The sequence below is a fragment of the Lepidochelys olivacea genome (genome assembly GCF_965140295.1).
Source record: "Lepidochelys olivacea isolate rLepOli2 genome assembly, chromosome: 14".
NCBI lineage: Eukaryota > Metazoa > Chordata > Testudines > Cheloniidae > Lepidochelys > Lepidochelys olivacea.
The window spans coordinates 33,138,923-33,157,106 of NC_140424.1; the positions used below are offsets into that span (position 1 = coordinate 33,138,923).

The 18,184-nt window shown below is 48.1% G+C and overlaps 1 pseudogene across 1 annotated transcript; it reads left to right on the plus strand.

The window, feature by feature from the left end:
• The first annotated feature begins 2,914 nt into the window (after positions 1 to 2,914).
• Positions 2,915 to 18,156, plus strand: LOC311530564 (zinc finger protein RFP-like; annotated as a pseudogene). The gene is made up of 9 exons (XR_014714567.1): positions 2,915 to 3,356; positions 3,789 to 4,488; positions 5,643 to 5,738; positions 6,595 to 6,825; positions 7,135 to 7,157; positions 9,272 to 9,387; positions 13,001 to 13,060; positions 15,816 to 15,944; positions 17,262 to 18,156. The product of XR_014714567.1 is annotated as a zinc finger protein RFP-like (transcript).
• Positions 18,157 to 18,184: the final 28 nt, after the last annotated feature.

Sequence of the window (18,184 nt, forward strand, 5' to 3'; positions counted from 1 at the left end):
AGAGATGTTACACACACAAACAAGTTACAAAACTGAAGCCACAATCCCAAAGAAAGAAAACAAAGTATAGAGCTCTATTTCAAAATATGTGTACACTAAAGATAGGAGATCAGGTGTGGGTGCTTCTTACCCTCCTTGCATCTCTCGATTCCAGCGGTGCCAAGCCAGGATCGGTCACTCAATTCCACGGAAAGACGAATAAGGGACAAGGCGTAGGGACCCTCTTAGCTGCAGAAGCCTTGGGAGGCTGTCACTTATCTGACCAGCAGATAGATAGTGAAAAGCACTCAAAAATCATGGTGCTGTAGGTCCCCTACTTATACCTCTGTACTCCTTTATTCTCTTTCTCCTTTCTTATGCCAAATTGAGGCTGGTCTGTCGGGGTGACGCCAGCTTTCGCAAGAGTAGTTTACACTTGCAAAGGAGAGAAACAATAAGTGTCGACTACTGGACATTTCTTTTATCAGGGTAAATATTTTCCCAACTAGGATGTTGGTGTGTGTGCATCACGCTATTTAGTTGGGGCTAAGAGCCATGTCTGTCACAGGGCCTCTGCCTGCTGTGAGCTTAATCCTTGTATCTGTTCCCAGAGGCACATTGTAGCAGCACACCTGTGCTTTCACAGCTTCAAAGGCTGTGCTGGAATATATGTTAAGTGCCTTGTTCCTGCTTCCTCCTGTGTTTCCAGCAATGCTGGTCTGAGGGGGGGGGCTGTCTGGCTACAGGGAGGAGGGAGAGAAACAAAGGGTTTGGGCAGTCTGTATGCTGCTTTTGCCAGGGACAGAACAGGAATGGAGTCTTAGAACTTTTGGTAAGTAATCTAGCTAGGTATGTGTTAGATTATGATTTCTTTAAATGGCTGAGAAAAGAATTGTGCTGAATAGAAACCTAAATATTTCTGTCTGTGTATCTTTTTTGTAACTTAAGGTTTTGCCTAGAGGGGTTCTCTGTTTTTGAATCTAATTACCCTGTAAGATATCTACCATCCTGATTTTACAAGGGGGATTTCTTTATTTCTATTTACTTCTATTTTTTATTAAAAGTCTTCTTGTAAAAAAACTGAATGCTTTTTCATTGTTCTCAGATCCAAGGGTTTGGGTCTGTGGTCACGTATGCAAATTGGTGAGGCTTTTTATCCAACATTTCCCAGGAAAGGGGGGGTGCAAGTGTTGGGAGGATTGTTCATTGTTCTTAAGATCCAAGGGTCTGGGTCTGTAGTCACCTAGGCAAATTGGTGAGGCTTTTTACCAAACCTTGTCCAGGAAGTGGGGTGCAAGGTTTTGGGAAGTATTTTGGGGGGAAGGAAGCGTCCAAACAGCTCTTCCCCAGTAACTAGTATTAGTTTGGTGGTGGTAGCGGCCAGTCCAAGGACAACGGGTGGAATATTTTGTACCTTGGGGAAGTTTTGACCTAAGCTGGTAAAGATAAGCTTAGGAGGTTTTTCATGCAGGTCCCCACATCTGTACCCTAGAGTTCAGAGTGGGGGAGGAACCTTGACAGCCCCCATGTCTGTTATCAAAGGACAGAGCTGCACATGTACCTTGAGGGATCCAGTATGCATCATTCCAGCACTGAGTTGGGGAGGTTCAGTCAGCAGCAGGACCCAGGGGATCTTCTTGCCATGGGGCTTGTCAGCAGGGTGGTGGGAGAGGAGAGCTGTCTGTGTGTTGAATGAGAAGTGAAAGTACAGTGTTGAATGCAATCTTGTGAGAAAGGGTTGTAAAAGGGCAGGAAGGATTATAAAATTCAACACACATGGGAACAGACTCAGTGTTTGAGCATAGAACAGACGTAGGTAGCTCCTGGCCAGTAAAGCTCACCAAAATCAAGTTGTACTTTAGCAAGAAGAAAGTGTTTGAGTCTGTGTTACAGTTGTCATGTGCCCTATTCCCTGAGTGCTCTGCACCATCTGCAAAGGCAGAGTGCCAGCGTGCAGGATGGGGGTTCTGGGTCATCCTGCAAAGAGGGCAGAGCTGAGGCTGTGTTGCCATTTACATTAACTCTTTATTTCCTGGTTTTCAGAAATTTTAGTTTTGATGAACTTGAACTTTTGATGTCAATGAGCAACCCGAACTCTCCTTTAACAAAGTTGTGGGGTTCTTTGTTTGCCTGGGGGTTTTGCTTGTTTGTTTGTTTTTTGCTATTTAATTTCCTAGTATTTTAAATGGAAAGAGACTTGTTGTAAGAGTTAATGATCACTTAGACATTTGTAGTTCTCATCTACATTTTACAGCTGATACAATACTGTGACAAGAAAATAACAGAAAGACCTACGGAGAATTTGGGGTTGACAGCCCACCCGTGCCAAGCCCCCCCCAACTTCCTCTGCCACTTACCCCCATATCACCACTGACATTTCTTCAGACGAAACAATAAATAATTATAATTATAAAGAAACTTTGGTGGAGGTGAATGTTACCCACAGGTTTACATTTCAGTCTGAGATTTGTGTCCAGGGTGGATAGAATCTATGAATTTCATGAAATACTGTGTTTTTATTTCATTTTGTTGTCATTCTGTTTTGTGTTTTGGCAAAAGCTGTAACTCAGGAATATCTTGATCCAATGACCCTAAATTTGAATCACTAACCCTACTCTGCTCTCCCATCTGGGTGAAATTAGTGAGTGAAATTTTAATCATGTGTAATGTATAGAAAGAAACAAATACTAGCTAAAAGGCAGATAAGGTTACTCATGTGCAGTTTCCCACCACAGCCCCAATCTTTAAAAGCAAGGTGTGATAGAGCTTTCAATGGCCAGATGAACTAGTGGCTAGTTTGTTGCTCAAAGGGGATTTAGGGGGATCTGGGCCACACACCCCCTCCATCAGGTCCCAGCCCAGGGCCCTGTGTGGTTCAACCCCTAAACAGGGGAGATGAGTCTCTCTCTCTCCCTGTCGGGGGGGGCAGGGGGGGCCTTCAAAACCAGTTTCCTCAGGCTGCTTCCTTCTAAAGTCTCTTTAGTTTGGGGCACAGCCCCACTAGTCCAGTTGCCCCACAGTTGGGGCTTATCTGCAGGCTCCCCTTGGCTTACTTGCCTCCAGTGGCTGCGTTGGCTGGCAAGTCGCTACTCCGTCCCTTCAGGCAGGCAAACAGGGAGCTCCTGCCCCCTCACCAGTCACCCCCTGGCTGAGCTGGCTCCCTTCTTTTCTCCTCCCTCCAGGCCTGGCATTGGCTGCAGGTATAACGGGGCAGGGCTAGCTGAACCCAAAGGTTTTCTTTGATCCCTGCTGTGACAGTCGGCACTTTCTCTTCTCCTTCATAGAAGGAAATATAGATTTAAAGAGAATACCTACCCCATTCCTGGCTACACACTTCTAAAATCATTCTCTGGCAATAGGACACTGCCCCATCCCAGGTAAGTACCTTTGACAGAAGAGTTCTACACACGACACTGAGTGTGTTCATCTCACTCACAATGTAAAGCGAATTCTGACCTGAGCAAAAATGGCTTGTGCCTGGAACATGGCCAGGGCCCAGGTTGGTGGGGAATAACATTATGTTAAAACTTTCTTGTACATTATGAGGGCTGTAGGCATAAGGGCTCTGCTCAGATAGAAGTTGCCAGAGTCTCACCTAATCACAAGCTTCAAGGAGCTTGGGGTTCTAACAAACACATCAACTGTCATGAAGCTCATGAAAAAAATCATGAAGGTTGGCAACACTGCAAGGCCCTTTTACACTGAACCAGAACAGCCTTAGCGTGCATGAGAATCAGTCCTTGGAAACACTCCAACTTAACCAAGTTTTTAGCCTGTGAATTTAACAATTTCCTTCCTTGAACACACAGATCCTGCTTCTGCAAGCTCACCATCACAGGTGGACATTGGTGTCTTTGTGAAGCCCCAGTGACCCTCCACACCAGCACAGGGGGCTGGTTGCAGCACCAGAGCCCTAGTGATTCATTTTTCAGAAAAGCCTCTGGGGCTATAATGTTACCAGCTGGTACCTTCCAGCTCACCAAATCCGATGAGTCAGTGCCAGGTAGGGAAACGCCCAGTTGTTTTTGCAGGAGGAGCATATTTCTGAGCTCAGGAAAGTGAAACTTACACTTACACTGTCCAGAGGGAGCCATGGCCGCAGAGAACCCCATGGAAAGTCTCCAGGATGAAGCTAGTTGTCCCATCTGTCTGGAATATTTTCAAGACCCAGTGATTATAGACTGTGGGCACAATTTCTGCCGAGGCTGCATCAGCCGGTGCTGGGAGGGATCTGACTCAGAAGTATCCTGCCCTCAGTGCAGAGAAACTGCTCAGCAGAGAAACCTCAGGCCAAACAGGCAGCTGGCAAATGTTGTAGAAATAGCCAAAAAGCTGAGTTTCCAGGCAGGAACAGGGTCAGGAGGGGATAGTGTGTGTGATGAGCACCAGGAGCCTCTCAAACTGTTCTGTGAAGAAGACCAAACCCCCATTTGTGTGGTGTGTGACAGATCTCAGGCTCACAGAGCTCATGCTGTGGTTCCCATAGAGGAGGCTGCCCAGGAGTACAAGGTAGGGAACTTCTCTCCAGCCTAATGGGAAATAATTTTGAATTTTAGTTACAGGTTCATTTAATCACAAGTTGCCAGTCACACATACTCTCTCTCTCCTACAGCTATTGATGTATCTGCATCATTCAGCTCTGTAAAGAAAAAATGTATGAAAAATTATATAGCAACTCCTTGATAAAGGCCTCAGGCCCAGCAGGGAGATGAGGTTTCCCACTGGGTTTCTGAATTCCTGTGTTCCTCCATAAGGGATTAAATTCAGATGCCAGCCTGCATTAGAGGAGGTCACTGTGCTAAACCCTGTGTGGATCCCAAGCAGCTTGAGTCCACACACAAAAGGGCTCCAGACAGTGCAGGTCCATGCCGAACACCATGGGCATTAGCCTGGGTTGCCGCAAAACTAACCTGGGAAGAGCTGTCCTGTGCCAGTCTGAACTGTTTTATTGTGTATGTGGGCAAGGACCAGCCAGAGTGGTTCCATTAGTCCGACAATGCAGCCTTTTGAAATCTTCCAGAATCCACTGCTTCTGGCTACTTTTCCAGGGATGCTGGGTACCTACACAGAGGGCATTGCCACTGAAAGGGTTTAGAACAGCACTAAGTTAAACTCCAGCCATTCTTAACACTAATCAGCATCTCTAGTAGGGTTTGCTTTAGTGCTTAAGCAAGTTCTGCCCAACCAATATGCTCCCCAGGGGTTCAGGGCTGAAGTTCAATGGTCCTGGTAGTTCCTGTTGTTTGTATCACAAAGTAAGCTAAACCTTCTCAAAAATAGATTTATTTGTTCCCCACCATGGCCCATTAACACCTAATATCCCGAGACCAACACATATACAACGCTGCATATAACACCTGGGATTTGTATCATTTTGTGAGTTAAACCTTCTCAAAAACAGGTTAATTGATTCACCATCATGTGACTCCAGTTTCTTGCTGGCTTAATTCTATGGAGAAAGGGGACAAATAATTCAAAACAGTCTCAATATAAAACACTCCCTGTCTCTGTTAATGAGGTTTCATTTCCTTGGTGTTCCTGATGTCATAAACCTGGTAGGGTTGACAGTCACCTACAGAGTCTTCGGTTTGATATGGAAACCCCCCACCCCACCCCAAGCACTCACAGTAATGATTTTGGGAGGTTTCATTTTGATTCTTCAGGAAAAGATTCAGGCCCATTTGGAGATTCTGAAGGAAGAGAGAGAAAAGCTTCTGAGATTTAAAGTGACTGGAGAGGGGAAAAGCCTGGAGTATCTGGTAGGTGCCCATTGTTATTAACTTGTAGGGACTTGCAGTGGGCCATCTGTTAGGAAGCTGGTCTCGGGACCCCCCACCCATGGCTTCTCCCAGCAGCCTGGGCTCCCTGGGCCTCTTTTACCCTGGCCGGGCTCCAGCTTCCAGCCTGGCCGGGAGGCTGGACCTTGGGGAGAAGAGGAGCGGTAGATGGCTGGGTCTGTGGTGAAAAGTGGATGGGCCAGGCCCCTTGGCTTCTCTTTTCGGGTGCACCTGGTAGGACATCTGTTTGTAGGCAGCTTCCTCCATGGACTTGGGGAATGTGGGCTTTGTGTTTCTTCATGGGCATGGATGTCTGTGTTAGAGTCCTATGTCTTCGCACACATACATACACCGGCCCTGAGAAATCCTCTCTCAGGAGCAGGACCACATCATATTCTGTAGAATCTAAGCTTCCATTCCAATTAATGAGTTAATTTCTAGCCCTTGTGTCTTTCACAAAACTCCTCCCAAGTTGAGCAGACTATGTCTCGTGCAGTGCTATCTGCCTGAGTCTGCAGACATTTCTTGCATTGTTAATTATTTCTCTCCCCTCGCATCTCTGTTAATGTAGTGCTCAGTCCTGCTGGCTGCTGCTCTGCGTCTGGCTTAACACAGTGTGCTGACTATGTCAGACATAGAAACATACCATGAAAAAATGTTAGGGACAAATGGGAAAGTGGTAGAAAATCCTCTCCCTAGTAACGACCGGGTATAATCATGTGTTAGACATCACAGAATTTTCAAAGAAATTCTCCCTCCTGCAGAATCAGCACTCCATGAACGGACCCTAGACTCTCTCTCTAACCCTTACCTTTCCTTTCTTTTAAAAAAAGAATAGATACAGACACAAAACAAGAGGCAGAAGGTTGTATCTGAATTTCAGCAACTGTGGCAGTTTCTAGAAGAAGAAGAGCAACTCCTGCTGGCCCAGCTGGAAAATCTGGAAAAGGCGATTGTGAAGATACAGAATGACAATGTCATTAAAATGTCTGAGGAGATTTCCCGTCTCAGCAACTTGATCAGTGATCTGGAGGGGAAGTGTCAGAAGCCAGCAAGTGAATTCCTGCGGGTGAGACTGAGTTATAAACATCTCTGATCCAAACACAGGGACAGGACAGCTCCTGAATCATGGGCACTGGAGACCAGCAGTCAGAGGTCACAGTGTAATTCAGTGTGTGCATTCCTGAAATGTGAATTATTGTTTCTCTTTGAAGAATTACAGACTCATTTATATTAGAGATGACATTAACTCAGCAAATCCATGGCCCTAGGGCCAAGGCAGGGCCTCTTTTACCCCTATCTGCAAAATCCCTTCTCTGGGATCCCCAGTGGGCAGCATTTGGGACTAAAATTGTTTTTCTGTCTCTTTCCTCTCTAGGATGTCAGAAGCACCTTGAGCAGGTATGTGGCTCTATTTCACTTCCCCTCATTCTTCACGATGCTGTGAAAGGGCTTGGAGAGTGTATCGACTCTACATTTCATAAAAATATAAGAATGGCCATACTAGGTCAGACCAGTATCCTGTCTTCCAACAGCAGCCAATGCCAGGTGCCCCAGAGGGAATGAACAGAACAGGTTATCGTCAAGTGATCCATCCCCTGTCACCATTCCCAGCATCTGCCAAACACAGGCTAGGAACACCAAGCTGGTTTATAGCCACTGATGGACGTATGCTCCATGAACTTATCTAGTTCTTTTTTTAACCCTGTTTGTGTCTTGGCCTTCACAACATCCTCTGGCAAAGAGTTCCACAGGTTGACTGTGCGTTGTGTGAAGAAATACTTCCTTTTGTTTGTTTTAAAACTGCTGTCTATTAATTTCATTTGGTGACCCCTAGTTCTTGCATTATGAGAAGGAGTAAATAACACTTTCTTATTTACTCTCTCCACACCAGTCATGATTTTAAAGACCTCTATCATAGCCCCCCTCTTAGCCGTCTGTTTTCTAAGATGAAATGTCCCAGTCTTATTAATCTCTCCTCATATGGCAGCTGTTCCATTACCAGTATCATTTTTGTAGTGCTTTTCTGAACCTTTTTTGAGATGGGGTGACCAGGTCTGCATGCAATATTCAAGATTTTGCATGGATTTATATAGACGCAATGTGATATTTTCTGTTGTATTATCTATCTCTTTCTTAATGATTCCCAACATAGTTAGCTTTTTTGACTATCACTGCACATCGAGGGGATATTTTCAGAGAACTATCCACAATGACTTCAAGATCTCTTTTTTGAGTGATAGCAGCTAATTTAGACCCCCTCATTTTATAACTATAGATGGGATTATGTTTTCCAATATGTATTACTCTGCATTTATCAGTATTGAATTTCATCTGCCAAATTTTTTACCCAGTCACCCAGTTTTGTGAGATCCCTTTGTAACTCTTCACAGTCTGCTTTGTACTTAACTATCTTGAGTAGTTTTGCATTATCTGCAAATTTTGCCACCTCACTGTTTACCCCAGATCATTTATGTATATGTTGAATAGGACTGATCCCAGTACAGACCCCTGGGGAACACCACTATTTATCTCTCTCCATTCTAAAAACTGATAATTTGTTCCTACCCTTTGTTTCCTATCTTTTAATCAGTTACTAATCCATGAGAGGACCTTCTGTCTTATCCCATGACAGCTTACTTTGCTTAAGAGCCTGTGGTGAGGGATCTTATCAAAGGCTTTCTGAAAATCTAAGTACACTATATCCACTGGATCCCCCTTATCCACATGTTTGTTGACCCCCTCAAAGAATTTTAGTAGATTGGTGGTGCATGATTTCCCTTTACAAAAACCATGTTGACTCTTCCCCAACAAATCATGTTCATCTATGTATCTGATAATTCTGTTCTTTACTATAGTTCCCCAGGGCACTGCAGCAAAATATATGGGGCAAGGTCACGTTCTGAATGTAATTCCCATTTATGCATTTAATCCTCACCCTTTAACACAGGACTCTTGAATTATCTATTCAGTGGGAAAGATTGGCCTACAGTATTTCCTAGAGATGTTACATCCCTGGGGAATTGGCTGCCTCAGAACCCCGAGGATCAATATGGGCCTTTCATCTCAAGGCACTGGTTACAATCATGCCCTGGACAGCAGGAATCAAGAGTCTTTACCACCTCAGGACTGTTTGGAGACCTGTGTGGAAGGAACTGGTGGGGGCGGGGGCCCCTGAGGTTTCAATCTAGTTCCTGAAAGAACAATCTGATAACACTGTGCGCATGAAATATGGGAACATACTAGTATTAGTGCATGGAGGCGAAGGAGTGAATTGGTCATGAAAACATGATTCCCCTTTGATGTACAGATCTGCTCTGTCCAGGCCAGAGATGAAGAATATTAATGGGGCCTTTAGGGAAAGGTTGCACTGCCATGGCCAGTGCTGTGCCTGCTCTGAGACTGGGAGAAGTGGAGGAATTCTAACTCCAGGCCCATAAGAGCAGCAACTTCCACTAGCAAGGAATTATGAGTCACTAAAAGAAACATAATATCATGAAATTCTTCCTCTCCAGGTGCGAGAAGGAGAAGTTCCTCCAGCCAGTGGAGATTTCTCCTGAGCTGGAAAAGAGACTCAGTGATTTCTCCCAGCGAAATATTGCTCTAATGGAGATTCTGTGGAAGTTCAAAGGTACTGAGAAGGGATCTAGGAAAGGAAACCAGGGTGTGTCTCTGGGACTATGGGTGGAGATGGGCTCTGGGCAACTGGTTCAATTAGATTATGTACCTATTTAATAACAAGTAGAAAGCAGACAAACTGAGCAGATGAAGTAAGGGCCCAGGTGCCAGGATCTTTCACATTGTTTCACTCTGTGAACTTTGGTACAATCATTAAGGTAAAAATGTACAAAATTTGGGGTACCTCAGTTTCTCTCTTCCAACTACAGAACTACGGGGCATGTGCTCCAGAGCTTTTTAGCAGCCCCACATGCAGCTGGAGTCCGTAGGATCTGCAGGTGCCCATTACCAAGGAACTCCGGGCCCCAGGTGCCTAAGGCCTTGTCTATCTACACCACAGAGTTTTGTCGATTCCAGTTACGCCAACAAACAGCCACTACTATAATTAAACCACTGTTGCATGTCCACACTGTGCTCCTTGTGTCGGCAAAGCACATCCACAATAGTAGCTTTGCATTGACACAGACAGCTCTGGGTAGCTATCCCACTGTGCCACTGGTCAGAAGGTGCTTTGTGAAGGGTTTGCAATGCCTCATGCAGGCAGGTAGAGAGTCACATGATGAAGGTTTCTCAATCTCATTGTTCCATGGGCATCCTACTGTATGGCCAGCTATTTTTCAACTGCCCTGGCAACCTGCACCCCAGCCATCACTGTCAGAAAGCATGGATACTACGCTGCTGTTCAGTATTGTGCTGTGCTGTGTATTGTGCTTGTATTGAACACAAGGCTATAGGGGGAACCCAATGGGGGGCTATTTGGCTGGAGGATGCCTTGAAGGAGCATTTTAACACTGAGCCACAGTAACGTGTGTTGCTGTAGTGTGCTGAACCTGGCATTGTTTCTTTGCACTGTGCTATGAACCTTGTAATGATTTCTGTGTGTGCCTGAAAAGTTACACATCTTAGATCACTTTTTAGAGTAACGCTTGATAATATGACCAAACTGACACTGCTGAACAGTAATTAGGGTTACCATACGTCCGTATTTTCCCGGACATGTCCAGCTTTTTGGTTCTTAAATCACCATCTGGGAGGAATTTTTAAATATCTAAAAACGTCTGGAATTTTGCCACATCGGTCGGGACGCCCTTTGTCCCGATATTGGGGACCGCTCACCTCACCACACACACCAAAGTCCCGGGGCTGGTGGCGCTTCCTGGGGCAGCTCCCGGCACCTGCCCGCTGGCAGGAGCCTGCAGTGTGGGCGGCCCCTAGGCACAGAGGCAGAGGTGGTCTCCGCGTGCTGCCTCCTGCCCAATCAGAGCTGCGGGGGCAGGGCCTGCAGGTGCTGGCAGCGGGCAGCGAGCCCTCCGCCCCCGCCCTGACCCGACCTGACCCGAACCTAGGAGCCAGAGGGACCTTCCGGATGCTTCCTGGGAGCCGCCCCAGGTAAGCACCGCTGGGACTCCCCACCTCGCCCCCCGGAAGGTGCCTCTGGCTCTTAGGGTCGGGTCGAGTCAGGGGTGGGGGGGGAGGGCTCTCTGCGTGCTGCCGGCACCTGTAAGCCCCACTCCATGGCTACAGCAGCTCCCATTGGTGCTTTTCTTTGGTGCTGGCCAATGGGAGCCACGGAGCTCACGCTTGTGGCGGGCGCAGCCCGTGGAGACCCCTTGGCTGCCCCTGATCCTAGGAGCCAGAGCGACCTGCGGCAGGAGGGGTGAGTAGGCGAGTGGGGCATGGTGGTGAAGAGGCGAGCGGCGAGGGAGCCAGTGGCTGGCTGGTGGGTGGGTGAGGAGGCAAGTGGCAGGCGGGGAGGGTGAAGAGGCGAGCGGCGAGCCAGCGGTGGGCAGTGAAGAGGCGAGCGGCGAGGGAGCCAGGAGCGGGCGGGGTCCAATGGGGCAGAAAGGGGGCAGAGTTGGGGACTTTGGGGAAGGGGTTGGAATGGGGGTGGGGAAGAGGTGGAGTTGGGGCGGGGGCAGGTGGAGCAAGCAAATACCCCCTTCCCCCCCCCCCCCCAATGTAGTGTCCTCTTTTTTTGAATATTCAAATATGGTAACCCTAACAGTAATACAAGAAGCCCACAGAAGTGTGTGTTTGTGTGGGGGAAGCATGTGTGACAGCATGTGGGGGGGTTGTGCATGAGAGAGAGAGAGAATGTGTTGGCGGAGCGTGTGAGAGACTGTGTGTGTGGGGAGTGTGTATGTGAGAAAGAGAGACAAATTGTGTATGGGGGACTTCCTGGGGCTTTGAAAGGGGAGGGACACATGTCTACATAGCTGGATGAATGGCAGCAGATTTCCAAACAGTGAGCAGAGCGGTTACGGTGGGCATCCTGAGATACCTTCCGGAGGCCAGTTACAGCAACGTAACAAACACAGTGTCTACACTGACACTTTGTTGATCTAACTTTGCTGCAAAAATCTCTATGCCTCCCATTGAGGTGGTTATATTTTGTCAGTAAAGCAGGAGAGTTTTGTCACCAAGAGGTGCATTGTAGTGTGTACACCTCCACTGTTTTGTCAATGAAAGCTGCCTTTTGCCGACAAAACAGTGTAGACAAGGCCTAAAGGTCGGCACCCAAAACGTAAACCCTCAATTTAAGGCCACTTTTGAAATGTGGACCCAGCTCACCATTGTGCTCTGGCCCCGTGTGGCAGCTTGTGTGGGCCAAAGGGGCTGTAGGGAAGGTGTAAACCCAGGGGAATCCTCGCAGCACAGGAGCCTCTTGTGCCTCCAGCTCCTCCACAGCAGCTGCAGGCTCAAGGAGTGTTCCCGGGAAAGCAGGGAATAGAGTGGAGTTGTTGAGGGCTGGGCAGAGGAGGAAGGGGTGGAGCAGGAATAATGGGGTGTGGCCAGGGTAAAGCTGTGCCTTTGACACTGCCTCCGGGAGAAGTCATCTAGGGGCCACTGGACCAGAGGTGCAACTCAGGCTGGACCTCCAGACTTCCGCAGCCTGTGCCAATGTCTGCACTGACCCCAGCAGCTACTGAATAGGAGAACCACAAACTGCTTCCCCCATCCTTTTACCAGTGCAGGGGTGAATGAGGCCCATTGAGCCAATTCTCTCCCTGACTCAGTTTCCACATTTATGAAATAATTTTAAGATTATTTGTATTTCAGTCTATGCAGAATGAAAGCCCCATTGTGCTGAGCTCTGTACATATACAGAGCTCTGTACATATACTGAGACCCAAAGAGCTCACAATTCAGGCTCCTCATCCTGAAAAGTCTCAGCATCCCACTGATGTGAAAGAGGCCAATGTTTGTAAAGTTACATTAATGCTAAAATCTTTGCAGGATCTGGCCTGGCTCATGACAAAATGTAAAAGGAGAATGAGAAATCAGCTGGGTTTGGAGGATGAGGGAACAGAAAATCTGTCTTCCACATAGTGTCTCTTTGAGTGGTTCTGAGGCTTCATGGATATTGGTTCTGTTGATTTGAGACGCTTGAATGAAAGAGAAAATAGGATGATTCATATTAGCCTTTGTTAAAAATCTGGGTGTGTCTCTGTCTCTCTTCAACTGTTTTTCTCTCATAATTAAAATACAATTATGTCAATTAAGAGTGAGGATGTCACAAATATGACAGCATGAAATATCATCTGTCTTATCCTTTCCCCCTCCAGACATTCTGCCATCTGAACTGGAGACAATAAGAGGGAAATCCTTAGGATCACACAGACCAGGTGAGACTTCAGGTGGAGATTATCATTAAATAAAGAGGAAAATCCCATGAAAACGTTTTCATGAACTTCTAGATAAACGTACAAACCAAACCAACACTGACCATGACACACACCCCTAAAAATAAAAATAGAAACAAAAACATGAAATACTAAAAGAAAAGGAGTACTTGTGGCACCTGTGGCTCACGAAAGCTTATGCTCAAATAAATTGGTTAGTCTCTAAGGTGCCACAAGTCCTCCTTTTCTTTTTGCAAATACAGACTAACACGGCTGCTACTCTGAAACATGAAATACTAAGAAATCCCAAGCCGAAATCACACAAACAATCCTGATACCATCCTTAGTGTTGAGTCCCTGCACCCACTGACGAACAGAAACACTCTCCCTGACCAACAAACACTCTGAGGCTAGGCCTACATAGCAATGTAAGCGTAAGGGATTTGAGTCAGCTGACCTCTTGTCAGGGAATCCTGGGCTTGAGCATCAACATTGCATTTTAACTCTAGGTTAAGAATTTTCTGCACTGGGGGGAAACTCGACTGCCAATCCTGTTTCCTAACTGTGGTGGTGCTATTGATGGGACGCGGGTGCCCGTAAGGAGCACGTGAGTACATACGCTGCGTAATTAGCTCATTTGGTGGCTGTCTCCATTTGAGAGGGCATTATACTGAATTACTGTCTAGTCGGATAACTGGGTTCTCCAGCTCTAGGCTCGGTCACATTGGCAAAAACATGCCCCTGTGCCTGTCCTAAGGATAATGAGGACATCAGTCTCCAGGGTGTCAAACTATTACAGTGAAACTTTGTAATTCTTAATTTTTCAAATACGATGATCAATGATCAAGTTTTTGCTTGCTTGCTTGATTTTTTCAGTTTGTTTTGAAGTTTGACATAAAATGAAGGTGTCAGAGGGAAGACACACACACATTCCAGTCTGGCTGCTGCTTGCTGCAAAGTGGCAAAATCCATCCCCAAGGCTTGGGATGCAGTGTGCTCCAGCAACCCTGGGGAATCCCTTATCCCTGCCATCACCACACCCCCAGACCTCTGGGATGCTGCGGAGAAGTTTTGGTGCTGGCTCCCACTGACCACCCTAACAGTGCATGCTGCCCAGGTGACCCTGCACCTGCAGCCCAAGAGAGGGCAGGAGGGCCTGGAGTAAGGGCCAGTGAGCAGAGCAGGGACCATAGCAGCTGCCCTGCAGGGAGAAGAAGTGGCAGAGCTCTCGGCTCAGTATGGCTGAGGGAAGGATGACCCACCTCCTAACTTTGCTCCCTGCTCCAGGCAAGCTCCGTGCACCACCATGGAGGAGAAACTTCCACCACCACTGTGGGAGGAGCAGGAAGGGGGACCTCTCGGCCAGGTAGTAATGCTGTGTCTGGCATGCTGTGCTGGCTGCCTGTAGCACTGCTCCTCTGCCTCCAGGAACTATAGGATACACCCAGAAGACTTCCACACCCAAGTCAAGCCACGGATGCATGCACATAGGAAACCAATAGGGCTTGGACCCGGGTTCCAGTTTAACATGGGCTCTGACCCTCCAGACCTGCAGGGTCCTGGGACTCTGAATCAGAGCCCTAGATTAGCATATTTGCAGTGTGGATGCAATGAGGGTTTGGCTTGAGCCCAGGCTCAGACCCTGGCTTAAACTGCTGTGTAGATACACTCTCCCTCACCAACACAGATATGTCATTAATGCTGACCCTGGCATTTCCATACATGTCCGTAAGCCCTTTAAATATTAAATTCAAAGGGTTGCCACATTTTTTTTTCCTTTCCCCTATGTGAGAGGCTCGCTCCGATTGCACTTCACCAGCATCCCATCTTTCTCTTCAGCTGGGCTGGGCTGAGATCTCCCATTTGAGTTGCTCTCTTTCTCCTCTGTTAGAGATATGGTCCCTCTGTGATGTTGCCACATCCTCCCTGCTCTCTGGGCTGGAGAAGGGGCCACTCTCTGGCCTGAGTGGATCATCCCCAATACCCATCCCCTTCTCTTCTCCCAGGCCAGGGAGAGAAGGACAGGTTCAGTATAGAGCTTCCCCCAGGTTTATATCTATAACCTTCCTCCTCTAACTCCCCTCCCTGCAACTTCAGGTTCTCACCTTCCTCTCTAACCCTCAGAGGAGAAGCTCCAGCAGGAAAAGCAGGGAGATGCTATTTGCATGTACTGGGACATGGTGGATCTACGCCTTCCCAAAGCTAAAGGCCCGTCCCCTCAACTAAGGGGGAGAAACCATGAAGCCCAGGGAACAATGGAGTATTTGGGACAATGAAAGAGAAACCAGGACAAGGAGAGAGGTCAGAAGTTTAAAAATGAGGGAGCCAGAAGGGGACACCAAGCAGAGAACCCCAGAGAGCATCTGTTGCTCCTCAAAGGTATCTAAGGAGTCAGTGAACACTGCCCAGGGGAACTGTGCCTGGAGACATGATTTTAAAAGGGAATGGATATACATGCCACAGTCTCAGAGCACTTCTTCCTCCCTCCAGATTTGTCCTCCTGCAGTGATGTGTGGCCATCTTGGCCATCACCAGGAGGAGATTAATAAGGAGGTCTTGCCACTTTCTGAAGTCACAAATGGGGTGTGTATACATCAGGAGGTGCAGGGAATATTGCAGCCAGAACTTTAGTAAGAGGTTCAAAAAGAGCTGGAAAAGGGGCTGCAAGCTGACACACCACCTAATATCCCCAGTGGGCTGTGGAACAAAAGTGGAGTACAGGCTGGCCCACCACAGTTCCTCATTTTCTCTCCTGTAGGTCCCACCATTTGGAGTCAGGATGGAACACAAAGGCAAGGAAGTGGATGGTGTGGAGCACAAGCATGTACAGATGTTCTCGGGAACTGGTACAGAGGTGGACCAGCTGGATGTCCTTCAGCCAATACAGGTGGTGTGTCAAAGGTGGCTGGGGAGGCTTGTGGTGCAAGAGGTGATGATGAGTTACAGAGGGCCAGCTGTGAGGGATGAGTGGGAAACACCTTCTCACAGGACCTGGTTGAGGAAAGCAAGAGAAGCAAGAGGCTAGGTTGTCCTCACCTTCTGGAACACAAAGGAGGGGACATGTAGGGTGGGCAGCCCCGTGCACTGGCTGAGCACTGTGGGCTCCATCCAGTCACTCTAGTTCTGAGTCTGGTTGTACCATCCAGGGCTATCCTCTGATGCACCAAGGGGGATTCAACCACCTGCACACTAAGGTGTGGAAGAGTAGGGAGATGCAGCTGGGAAGGAGGGAAAAAGCAACCACCACAGAAAGTCTCAGCAGCCAGGGGGACGAACTGCCAGGGCATCTCTGCTTATTCTCAGGCATTCAGGAGAGAGAAGCAGCTCCCCAGGCTGGTGTTGTAAATCAGAGACGCTGTGCTCTAATCTCTGTGACCCTTTTCCCCTCCAGACTCTTTCCCTCCTGAGCTAGAGCAGGGAAGGGAGGATCTCTGGGATCACACATCCAGGGTGAGCTTTGGGGGAGTTTTTCCTTCCATTAACAGAAAATGTCCATGAAAGCAACTCTCCCACACAGCAATAACCAGAGACACTTGCACTGCCCAGCCCTAAAGCCACCTTAATTGTGATCTGAGAATTTGTATTGACATTGACAAGCCTTTCCAATATTACCTTCAAGGTGGTCAGGAGAGAGAGCCTCCTGGTTGCCACACCCTTCCCCATTTCACGTGGGGGACAGACTGTTCCCCATGGCTCTTCTCCTTTGGGCAGGGCTGGACTGTGCCATTGCAGCTGCTTTGTGGGTTGGGGAGATGGTGTCTCTCTAGTGCTGCCACCTGCAGACCTCCCTTCTCTCTGGGCTGGCAAGGGGCTGCCCCACCCATTGCCACCTCCTGCTTCCTGCTCACTGGCCTTGAACTATTGGCTCTTCCCCTGTGCTGCGTCTTCATCTCTGCTCCCAGGCCTGGCAGTGGAGGATGCATTTATGGGAGGAGACTCCCTCGGGGGTTCAAAGTTGGTACCTGCCTCCACAGGACTCTCCTAATTACAAGCTTTTGCTACCTTCCTTGCCAAGTCTCTGTTGCTGGGAATGAACCAGCCCCAGCTGGGGAGCAGGGAGCTGCAGGCTCTATATTCAAATGAGAAAGTACAGAAGTGGATCCCATTACACAGGTTGAGGAACTGCCAAGCAGGGATGTTAGGGAGTGTGAGAAATGGTCCCAGATTCCCCCAGGGCTGAACTCTGATTCTCTCTCTCCCGTAGTGAATGTGATTCTGGATCCAGACACGGCTCATCCCCGACTCATCCTGTCTGAGGATCAGAAAAGTGTGAAATGGGGAGACACCAGGCAACATCTGCCGAACAATCCAGAGAGATTTGACTCCTGGGCCTGTGTGCTGGGCTCTGAGGGATTCACTTCAGGGATATATTGCTGGGATGTGGAGGTGGGGGACAGAGGATTCTGGGCTGTGGGAGTGGCAAAAGAGTCTGTGAGGAGGAAGGGAGAAGTCAGCTTTAACCCTGAAGTGGGGATCTGGGCTGTGCAGTAGTTGGGTCTGTTCCAGGCTCTCACCTCCCCTGCAACCATACTACCCCTGAGCCAGGTCCCCAGGAGGATCCAGGTTTGTCTGGACTGTGAATGGGGCCAAGTGACATTTTTCGATGCTGATAACAAGGCCCCAATCTTCACTTTCCCACCAGCCTCTGTCCCTGCGGAGAGAATCTACCCCTGGCTCTGGGTGGGGGCAGGATCCGAGCTCAGACTGTGTCCCTGAGACACAGGGGGTGGAATATTGCACTGAGGACCCTGAAATCAGCCTCTCTAGCCTTGGAAACTCCAGTCTTTATGACCCTGGAGGGTCCTTGGGGTCTCATGTCTGGACTGTGAAACCACAGAAAGAAGCAAGTAATCAAGATGGAGAAGCCAATCTCATTGCCCAGGGAGCTATTTAGACTGTTTGTCGCTATCTTCTATGGTCCAGGAGGACTCTGGGGAGCTTCAGTCAGACAGTGTCACTAATACATGGGGGGAATTAAAAAATGGGCTTCCCTAGCCCCAGTCATGCTAGTCTCTATGACCCTGGAGGACTCCCGTGTACCCAACCCTCTGGTTCCTTATTCCATCTCCTCTCCCTCCATCTCTGCAGCACCAGGAATTTTGGGAGGCGGGGGTGGGGGGGGCGAGA